Below are 9,060 nucleotides of genomic sequence, written 5' to 3'. Positions count from 1 at the left end.
CTAAACCTAGACTTATTAGATGGGTTCTCTTGCTACAAGAATTTGATTTGCATATTGTTGATAGAAAGGGAGCTGAGAACCCCATTGCAGACAACTTGTCTAGGTTAGAAAATATTCTTGATGACCCACTACCTATTAATGATGATTTTCCTGATGAACAATTAAATGTTATAAGTACTTATCGTAGTACTCCATGGTATGCTGATTACGCTAATTATATTGTTGCTAAGTTTATACCACCTAGCTTCACATACCAGCAAAAGAAAAAGTTCTTCTATGACTTGAGACATTACTTTTGGGATGACCCACATCTTTATAAGGAAGGAGTAGATGGTGTTATTAGACGTTGTGTACGTGAGCATGAACAGGAACAGATCCTACGCAAGTGTCATTCCGAGTCTTATGGAGGACACCACGCTGGAGATAGAACTGCACATAAGGTATTGCAATCTGGTTTTTATTGGCCTACTCTCTTCAAGGATGCCCGTAAGTTTTTCTTGTCATGTGATGAATGTCAAAGAATTGGTAATATTAGTAGATGTCAAGAAATGCATATGAATTATTCTCTTGTTATTGAACCGTTTGATGTTTGAGGCTTTGATTATATGGGACCTTTTCCTGCCTCTAATGGATACACACATATTCTAGTTGTTGTTGATTACGTTACTAAGTGGGTAGAAGCTATTCCAACTAGTAGTGCTGATCGTAACACTTCTATAAAAATGCTTAAGGAAGTTGTTTTTCCGAGGTTTGGAGTCCCTAGATATTTAATGACTGATGGTGGTTCACACTTTATTCATGGTGCCTTCCGTAAAATGCTTGCTAAATATGATGTTAATCATAGAATTGCATCTCCTTATCACCCATAGTCTAGTGGTCAAGTAGAGTTGAGCAATAGAGAGCTCAAATTAATTTTGCAAAAGACTGTTAATAGGTCTAGAAAGAATAGGTCTAAGAAACTTGATGATGCATTATGGGCATATAGGACTGCATACAAAAATCCTATGGGTATGTCTCCGTATAAAATGGTTTATGGAAAAGCATGTCATTTACCTCTCGAACTAGAACATAAGGCATACTGGGCTATTAAAGAATTCAACTATGATTTTAAACTTGTCGGTGAGAAGAGGTTATTTGATATTAGTTCACTTGATGAATGGAGAACCCAAGCTTATGAAAATGTCAAGTTGTTTAAAGAAAAAGTTAAAAGATGGCATGACAAAAGGATACAAAAGCGTGAGTTTAATGTGGGTGATTATGTATTGCTATACAACTCTCGTTTAAGATTTTTTGCAGGAAAACTTCTCTCTAAATGGGAAGGCCCCTATGTTATCGAGGAGGTCTATCGTTCTGGTGCCATAAAAATCAACAACTTCGAGGGCACAAATCCGAAGGTGGTAAATGGTCAAAGAATTAAACATTATATCTCAGGTAATCCCGGAGGAATACATAAGGGACACTTTCCGGAACATTTCAGACTCGGAAAAGGAATAGTGTGGTACGGTAAGTAAACCGACTCCAAAACAATTTTTAAGGCATTATTTCTCTGTTTTGGAATATTTAGAAAAATAGAAAAATAAGTAGCAGTCCGGGAAGGACACGAGGGCCCCACGAGGGTGGTGGGCGCGCCCTACCCCCCTGGGCGCGCCCCCTACCTCGTGAGCGCCTCGTGTGCCTTCCGGACTCCATTTTCTTGCACGATACGTATTTTGGTCGGTAAAAATTCATTATATATTCTCTCGGGGGTTTTGACTCCCGCATCACGCAAAAATCTCCTGTTTTCATTTCGAGCTGTCCCGTTGCAGATTAAATCAACATGTCTTCCCAGGATTCGGAAGGAGAAAGCTATGTGGATGATTACTTAGCAAATCCAAAGGTCTATGGAGATGTGGAACACGATAAATGGACCATGGAGGAAGAAGAGGACTATGAACCCAAGGGGAAGGAGGAGACGAGCTCAGATGAGGATGAAGCACCATTACCTCAACTTGGGGACATGCACGTGGAGTTCAAAAAGTCAAGTATCCCTGATAGAGTAAAGAAACCCACGTTCAAGTTTATCCCTTTTCGTCTCTTGCAGGAAAATAAGCAGGACCTATGCAAAAAGATATTAACCCTGGAGTGGGAAATTGATGATCTGAGGGATCAAAATGCCATCCTCAAGCGCAAATTAAGGGAGGAGCCTAAGCCATCAACTAAATCAACAACACCTCCACCGCCTCCTCCAACAAAGAAGAATTGAGTATCTGGGTATGGGCACTCCCCTCGGCAACTTCCAAACTTGGGGGAGGTGCCCCGGTATCGTATCACCATCACAACTCCTATCTTTACCGTTTTCTTAGTTCGATCCTATTAGTAGTATCTTGATCTAGTAGAATAAAGTTTATGGCATGATCTAGTTTTGAGTTTTGCTTTATGATCCCTCTATGTAATCGAGTCCGTGAGTTATATATAATAAAGATTAGTGTTGAGTCAAGGGCATGATTATTTTGCCATGATCTTGGGTGTATAAAAGAAAAGAGAAAAAGAATAAAAAGAAACAAAAAATTTCATATTGATCTTATTGAGAGTAATGACTTCACATAGAAAGATTATGATGATTAAAAGTTGTTGGGAGTTAGCAGACATAGCTTTGGTCATTGTTGCAATTAATAGGAAATAATAAGGAAAGAGAGGTTTCACATATAGATATATTATCATTGACTTCTTTTATGATTGAGAGCACTCATCAAAATATGACATGCTAAAGAGTTGATATTGGACAAGGAAGACAACGTAATGAGTTATCTCTTTCTTATATCTGAGATAAAGTATGTTGTCATGGTTCCTCTAACTTATTGAGCTTGCCTTTCCCCCTCATGCTAGCCAAATTCTCAGCACCAACTAGAAATACTACTTGTGCTTCCAAATATCCCTAAACAAGTTTTGCCTTGAGAGTCCACCATATCTACCTATGGATTGAGTAAGATCCTTCAAGTAAGTTGTCATCGGTGCAAAGCAATAAAATTGCTCTAAATATGTATGATTGATTGGTGTGGGAGAAATAAGATTTATATGATCTTCAGATGTGGAAGTAATAAAAGTGATGGACTGCATAATAAAGGTTCATATCACAAGTGGCAATATAAAGTGACGTTCTTTCGCGCTGAGATTTTATATATCCAACAATAAAAGCGCATGGCAACCTCTGCTTCCCTCTACGAAGGGCCTATCCTTTATTATTATCTTCTACCTTATGCAAGAGTCATGGTGATCTTCACCTTTTCTTTTTCATTTTATCCTTTGGCAAGCTCAGTATGTTGGAAAGAACATGATATATATATATATATATATATATATATATATATATATATATATATATATATATATATATATATCTAATTGGATGTAGGGGAGCATGAACCATTATTGTTGACATTACCCTTGAGGTAAAAGGTTGTGGGGTAAAACTATAAGCCCCTATCTTTCCCTGTGTCCGATTAAAGCTCCATAACCACAAGTATTGCGTGGGTGTTATCAATTATGGGAGACTAAATGATAGTTGAGTATGTGGACTTGCTTTTTAGCTCTGACATAGACTCTTTCCTATGTTGTGATAAATTGCAATTGCTTCAATGACTGAGATTATAGTTTGTTGGAGCCCAATAAGGTTTATGATTTATACTTTTTGCATTGTGAATAGATCATCACTTGAACATAAGTAATCATATGAAAAAAATTATATATGTTGCAGTTATAAGAATAATCATGATGCCTTCATGTCCGTATTTTCTTTTTATCGACGCCTCTACCTCTAAACATGAGGACATATTTATTGTTATCAGCTTTTCACTTGAGGACAAGCGAGGTCTAAGCTTGGGGGAGTTGATACGTCCATTTTGCATCATGCTTTTATATCGATATTTATCGCATTATGGACTGTTATTTCACTTTATATCACAATACTTATGGCTATTCTCTCTTATTTCACAAGGTTTACATAAAGAGGAGAATGCCAGCAGCTGGAATTCTGGTCTGGATAAGGAGCAAATATTAGAGACTTATTTTGCGCAACTCCAAAAGTCCTGAAACTCCACAGAACGTCTTAGAAGAAATAAAGAAAAATCTACGGCAAAGATGAAGGCTAGGGGGCCCACACCCAGCTCACGAGGGTGGGGGACCACTAGTAGAAAAAGGGCCTGTTGTCCCGGTTCATAAGGGCCTTTTGTCCCGGTTCCTGAACCGGGACTAAAGGGTCGATACTAATGCCCTGTCCCTTTAGTCCCGGTTCAATCCAGAACCGGGACAGATGGTCCTCCACGTGGCATGTGCGCGGAGCCCAGGCAGGAGGGCCTTTGGTCCCGGTTGGTGGCACCAACCGGCACCAATAGGCATCCACGCGTCAGCATTTCTGTGGCTGGGGTTTTTGTTTTTTAAAGGGGGGTGTGGGGGTTTTGGGGGGTTAATTTAGGTGTTTCATATATTGTGTTAGCTAGCTATAATTAATAGAGAGAAGTGTCCTCTCTTATGTCCGTGCTTGGTCGACGCTACGTACTATACATAAGTATAGAGAGGACTAGACACGCTAGCTAGCTAGTAAGAAAACGAAGGAAATAGAAGATTGTCATGAACATATATGCATACAGAGAGAAGTGATATCGACCACCTCTCCTTCTCCGAGAGATTGGTCGAACAACAAGTTCTCGTATATCTATCCGACACTACCGGCTACATATATACAATTATTATCTCTTACAAATATAATCTCCTAACATACAGACTCATGGTCCACATAGTATTCTCCGTCTTCAGCGATCACGTGGTCAAGAAAGAATGCCGCCAATTCCCCTTGAATTGCTCGCATGCGAGCTGGTGCTAGGAGTTCATCCCTCTTCTGAAACATCTAATTTGAAGAAGGGGGTCAATACATATATATATGAATGAATGAAACTCAACACAAATGATGGTAATAAAATAAAATTGTGACTGTTGTTATTTATGTACTTCATATTGTTCGTCAGAGTAGCCCCGCTCGCAGGTCGTGTGGCGGATGGACTCGCAAACGTAGTATCCACAGAAATCATTCCCTTGTTCCTGCCACAACCACTTTACAAGAAATAGAGGTCAATCGAACTGATAAGCAAGAATGCCAAATGGTATTGATGAAACTAGCGCTTGAATCAATAGGAGATGCGCGGAACATGCTACTATAGTACTTACTTTCGGGTGTCTAAATTGCAGCTTCTTCGGGAGTCCTGGAGCTTTTTTGGTGAATTTTGTCCAAACCCTGCCAGACAAAGAAAACAATTACTTGATATATCAGGAAATGAACAAAGTTGCTGATATGGTGGATAATGACCGATTTAACTTACTTCTCGAGCATTTGAGTCATGTCCACATAGTCCTGGGGATCTTTTTGTCTTGAGTCTAAGACGGTTACTAGTCCCTGCTCAAGCTTGATCTCTAGGAGAATATAGTGGAAACTGCACACGCATGCATAACTCATCAATTACATTACTATAACCTTGACTAATATATAAGGGAAACCGAATACGCACAAGACAGTAACACTCACTTGAAGTTGTAAGGAAAGAGTATTATATCTTTGTTTTCATTTATTACCAACGATCGTAGCAAGTTGGCCTCGGTATCTGCGGCACGAAATTTAACCTCAGTTGCATCTATGAGATATGTGTTAATGAACCCAATATCACCGACTTGTCTTTTCTTCAATTCGGCGATCTTCAATCTGCATAATATAGTGAGGATAATTATAAATACATGCAATGAAAGAGCTGAGCTATAGAGAGAGACTTAATGACAGAAGTAGTACTACATACAGACAGTAGCAGGTGACCGTTGCTTTATCGAGGGTCAATTGATTGAAAAACTGATAGAACTCCTCAAATGGAATAGGCAACAGTTCAATTCCAACGAGGTCATGCTCCTTTTTAACTCTCACATACAAAGTATTCCTCCCCCCAGACTCTCTGTAGATTTTCAAGTACCAATCATGCAATCTTCGCATCATCGTTGATAGAGATCTTTCATCTTTGACGAGAGGCTTCCCGTACTCGTATCTTTGTATCTGCACCTCCATGAAATCATAATGTACATCGTGGGGCAGGTAATCGCCAAGATTACTATAACCAAGCACCATCCTCGGATCATTAGCGACGATGTCGCTAGGCACCTTGAGCGGGGGGCACGATTGCTTCGCTTTTTCACCGAGCTGGGCAATTTGTTTCCCAACTCGTCGTTCTTTCAGCCTTTGATCACTGACAGTACTTCCCGACCGCTCCGCTTCAGCAAATTCCTTTCCAATAATGCACTCATAGTTTCCTTTCGGCGGAGACTTGGGTGGTTTTGTCAGGGCAGCCAGAGTGCGCCTCGCTTTCACCGGATCTACCTTCTCCTCCGGAGGTGGATGTTTCTTTGCTTTCACCCCTTCAAAGAAGTTCCTCACTTCTTCTCGTGCGATCTTCGCGTTCTCCTCCAGGGTCCTCTCATATGGTAACTTCTATGGATTCTTCAGAGAAGGACCGAATCTGTATGTCCTCCCGCCTCTGGCTGTACTGCTAGACGCCGGCAGAGTAGACAGAGCGGTTGTCTTCTTTACTCGCTTACGAGGCGGAGGAGAAGGACTACGATGCGCCGGAGCAGCTGGAGCGGCGGCAGGTCTCTTCTGCCCTTGCTGACAAGGTGGAGAAGGAGGAGGCTGGCTGCTCGGGCGCGCCGGCGCAGGCGGAGAAGGAGGCGGAGTGCCGCCACGCGCCGAAGAAGGAGCCGGCAGAGTGCCCTGGTCATCACTCGCCGGAGGAGGAGGTGGTGGAGGAGGCAGAGTGCCTTGAATTGTCGGAGGAGGAGGCGGAGGCGTCCAGTTCGGAAGGTTGATGAGCTCCTTCCGCCATAGGCATGGAGTCTTCAGAGCAGAACCCAGCCGAGTCTCCCCTTCACCGGTAGGGTGGTCAAGCTGGAGGTCCTCAAATCCCTCCGTTATTTCATCCACCATCACCCTAGCAAATCCTTCTGGAATTGGCCGGCAGTGAAAACTTGCGCCGGGTTCAGTAGGAAAAAGAGAGCCAACAGCCGCCTTGACCTTCATATTAATCCATTGCGTCATAAGGTGGAAATTTTGAGACTCCGTGATAGCATCCACGGGATAGCTGGCAGGAGCCTTCAAGACATTCTCCGGCTGAAGCAGCTCGGTGGAAGCCACGCTCTTCTCCGCTGAGATGGCGGGGTAACTTCGGGGGAAGCTTTGGAAGTTCATTTGCTGCGATTTGCTTCTCGTTCCTCTATTGCTTGTACCCTTGCTTGCAGCACCTGCATTTGGGTCTGCTGCACTTTTTTCCTCCTCTCCTGGCATTTGTAACCTCTTGCATCCAGAAACCCAACCTTCCACGGAATGGAGCCTGGCGTGCCTCGTGTCCGTCTAGGGTGCTCAGAATTCCCGAGGGCCATTGTGAGCTCGTCGTTCTCTCTGTCTGGAACGAACGTCCCTTGCTGTGCTGCTTCGATATACTGCTGAAGCTTCTTGACTAGTATGTCCATTTGATCGTTCGTCCAAATGCACTTCCCTGATAAAGGGTCCAAGGTTCCGCCAGCCCCGAAGAACCAAGTCTGGCAACGGTCTGGCCAGTTAATTGTCTCTGCTTCGATCCCTTTATCAGCCAGATCATTCTCAGTCTTGGCCCACTTAGGCCGGGCTACGAGGTAGCCACCTGACCCCGTGCGATGGTGATGCTTCTTCTTCGCAACATTTTGCTTGTTTGTCGCCGACATCTTCTTACTCTTTTCCGATGTCTTGTGGGCCACAAATGCGGGCCAGTGATCTCTGATCTTCTCATATCTGCCCTTGAATTCTGGTGTCTCTTTATTTTCGACAAACTTATTCAGCTCTTTCTTCCACCTCCTGAATAGTTCTGCCATCCTCTTAAGAGCAAAAGACTTGATTAATTGCTCTTTAACTAGCTTCTCCGGATCATCCTCTTGCGGTAGGGTGAAATTTGACTTCAGCTCAGTCCAAAGATCATTTTTCTGCATATCATTGACATAAGACACCTCAGGGTCTTCTGTAGCCGGCTTTAACCATTGCTGGATGCTGATCGGGATCTTGTCCCTAACCAAAACCCCGCACTGAGCAACAAATGCGCTCTTTGTCTGGAGGGGTTCAATCGGTTGGCCGTCGGGCGCGATTGCTATGATTTCAAACTTTTCATCCGAGCTCAACTTTTTCTTCGGGCCTCGTCTCTTTACCGAAGTTGTGCTCGATCCGGAGGGCTAGAAAAAGAACAAATACTTAATTAATATGTGTACATACCAAAACAATGAATGCATCAATTAGCTAGTCAGCAGAAGCTTAACTAATATATAAACCTGGCCAGACTAGGTTCGGTCAGCAGAGACGTCATCACGGTCTCCTTCTTGCACCGGCATTGGGTCACCGGAGCCGTCCTCACGGTCTCCTTCTTGCACCGACATTAGGTCACCGGGGCCATCATAATCATAGCCAGCTGCTTCCAGACCATCGGTGTTGTTGAGAAACAACGAGCAGACGGCATCACTTCCTCGTGCGATTATGTCCCCCAACAACTCTTCTTGTACTTCGTCTCGGGCGGTGTCCATAGTTTCTACAAATATTTACAACATGGCAATTATTATTCAAACATGACAGATGGATATATTAGTGGCAAATGTAGAACTAATATTAATTAGTGGCCTCGACGCTGCTTCTCTAGGGTTTGGGGTGGCCTCGATGCTGCTTCTCTAGGGTTTGGGGTGGCCTCGACGCTGCTTCTCTAGGGTTTGGGGTGGCCTCGACAACGCTTCAAGGATAAAAAAAGAAGAGGAAGAAGAACTCCTCTATTCTTTCTTCTCCTCTTTTTTTCTTCTTCTTCCTCTTTTTTTATCGGGAACGAGGGTCGTCGAGGGTCACCGAGCGGTAGAGGAAACCCTAAATAGCAAGTATCGTGGGTGTGAGATACATGTGGCCGTCGGTGTCGGACACTACATCCACGTCCCACAAGTGACGTGGGCGTCGAAGCCCGCGCCACTTGTGGGACGTGGATGTACTGTCCG

The sequence above is a fragment of the Triticum dicoccoides genome, chromosome 6A (assembly GCF_002162155.2).
Source record: "Triticum dicoccoides isolate Atlit2015 ecotype Zavitan chromosome 6A, WEW_v2.0, whole genome shotgun sequence".
In the NCBI taxonomy this organism is placed as follows: Eukaryota; Viridiplantae; Streptophyta; class Magnoliopsida; order Poales; family Poaceae; genus Triticum; species Triticum dicoccoides.
Note: the sequence above shows the minus strand (reverse complement) of the source record.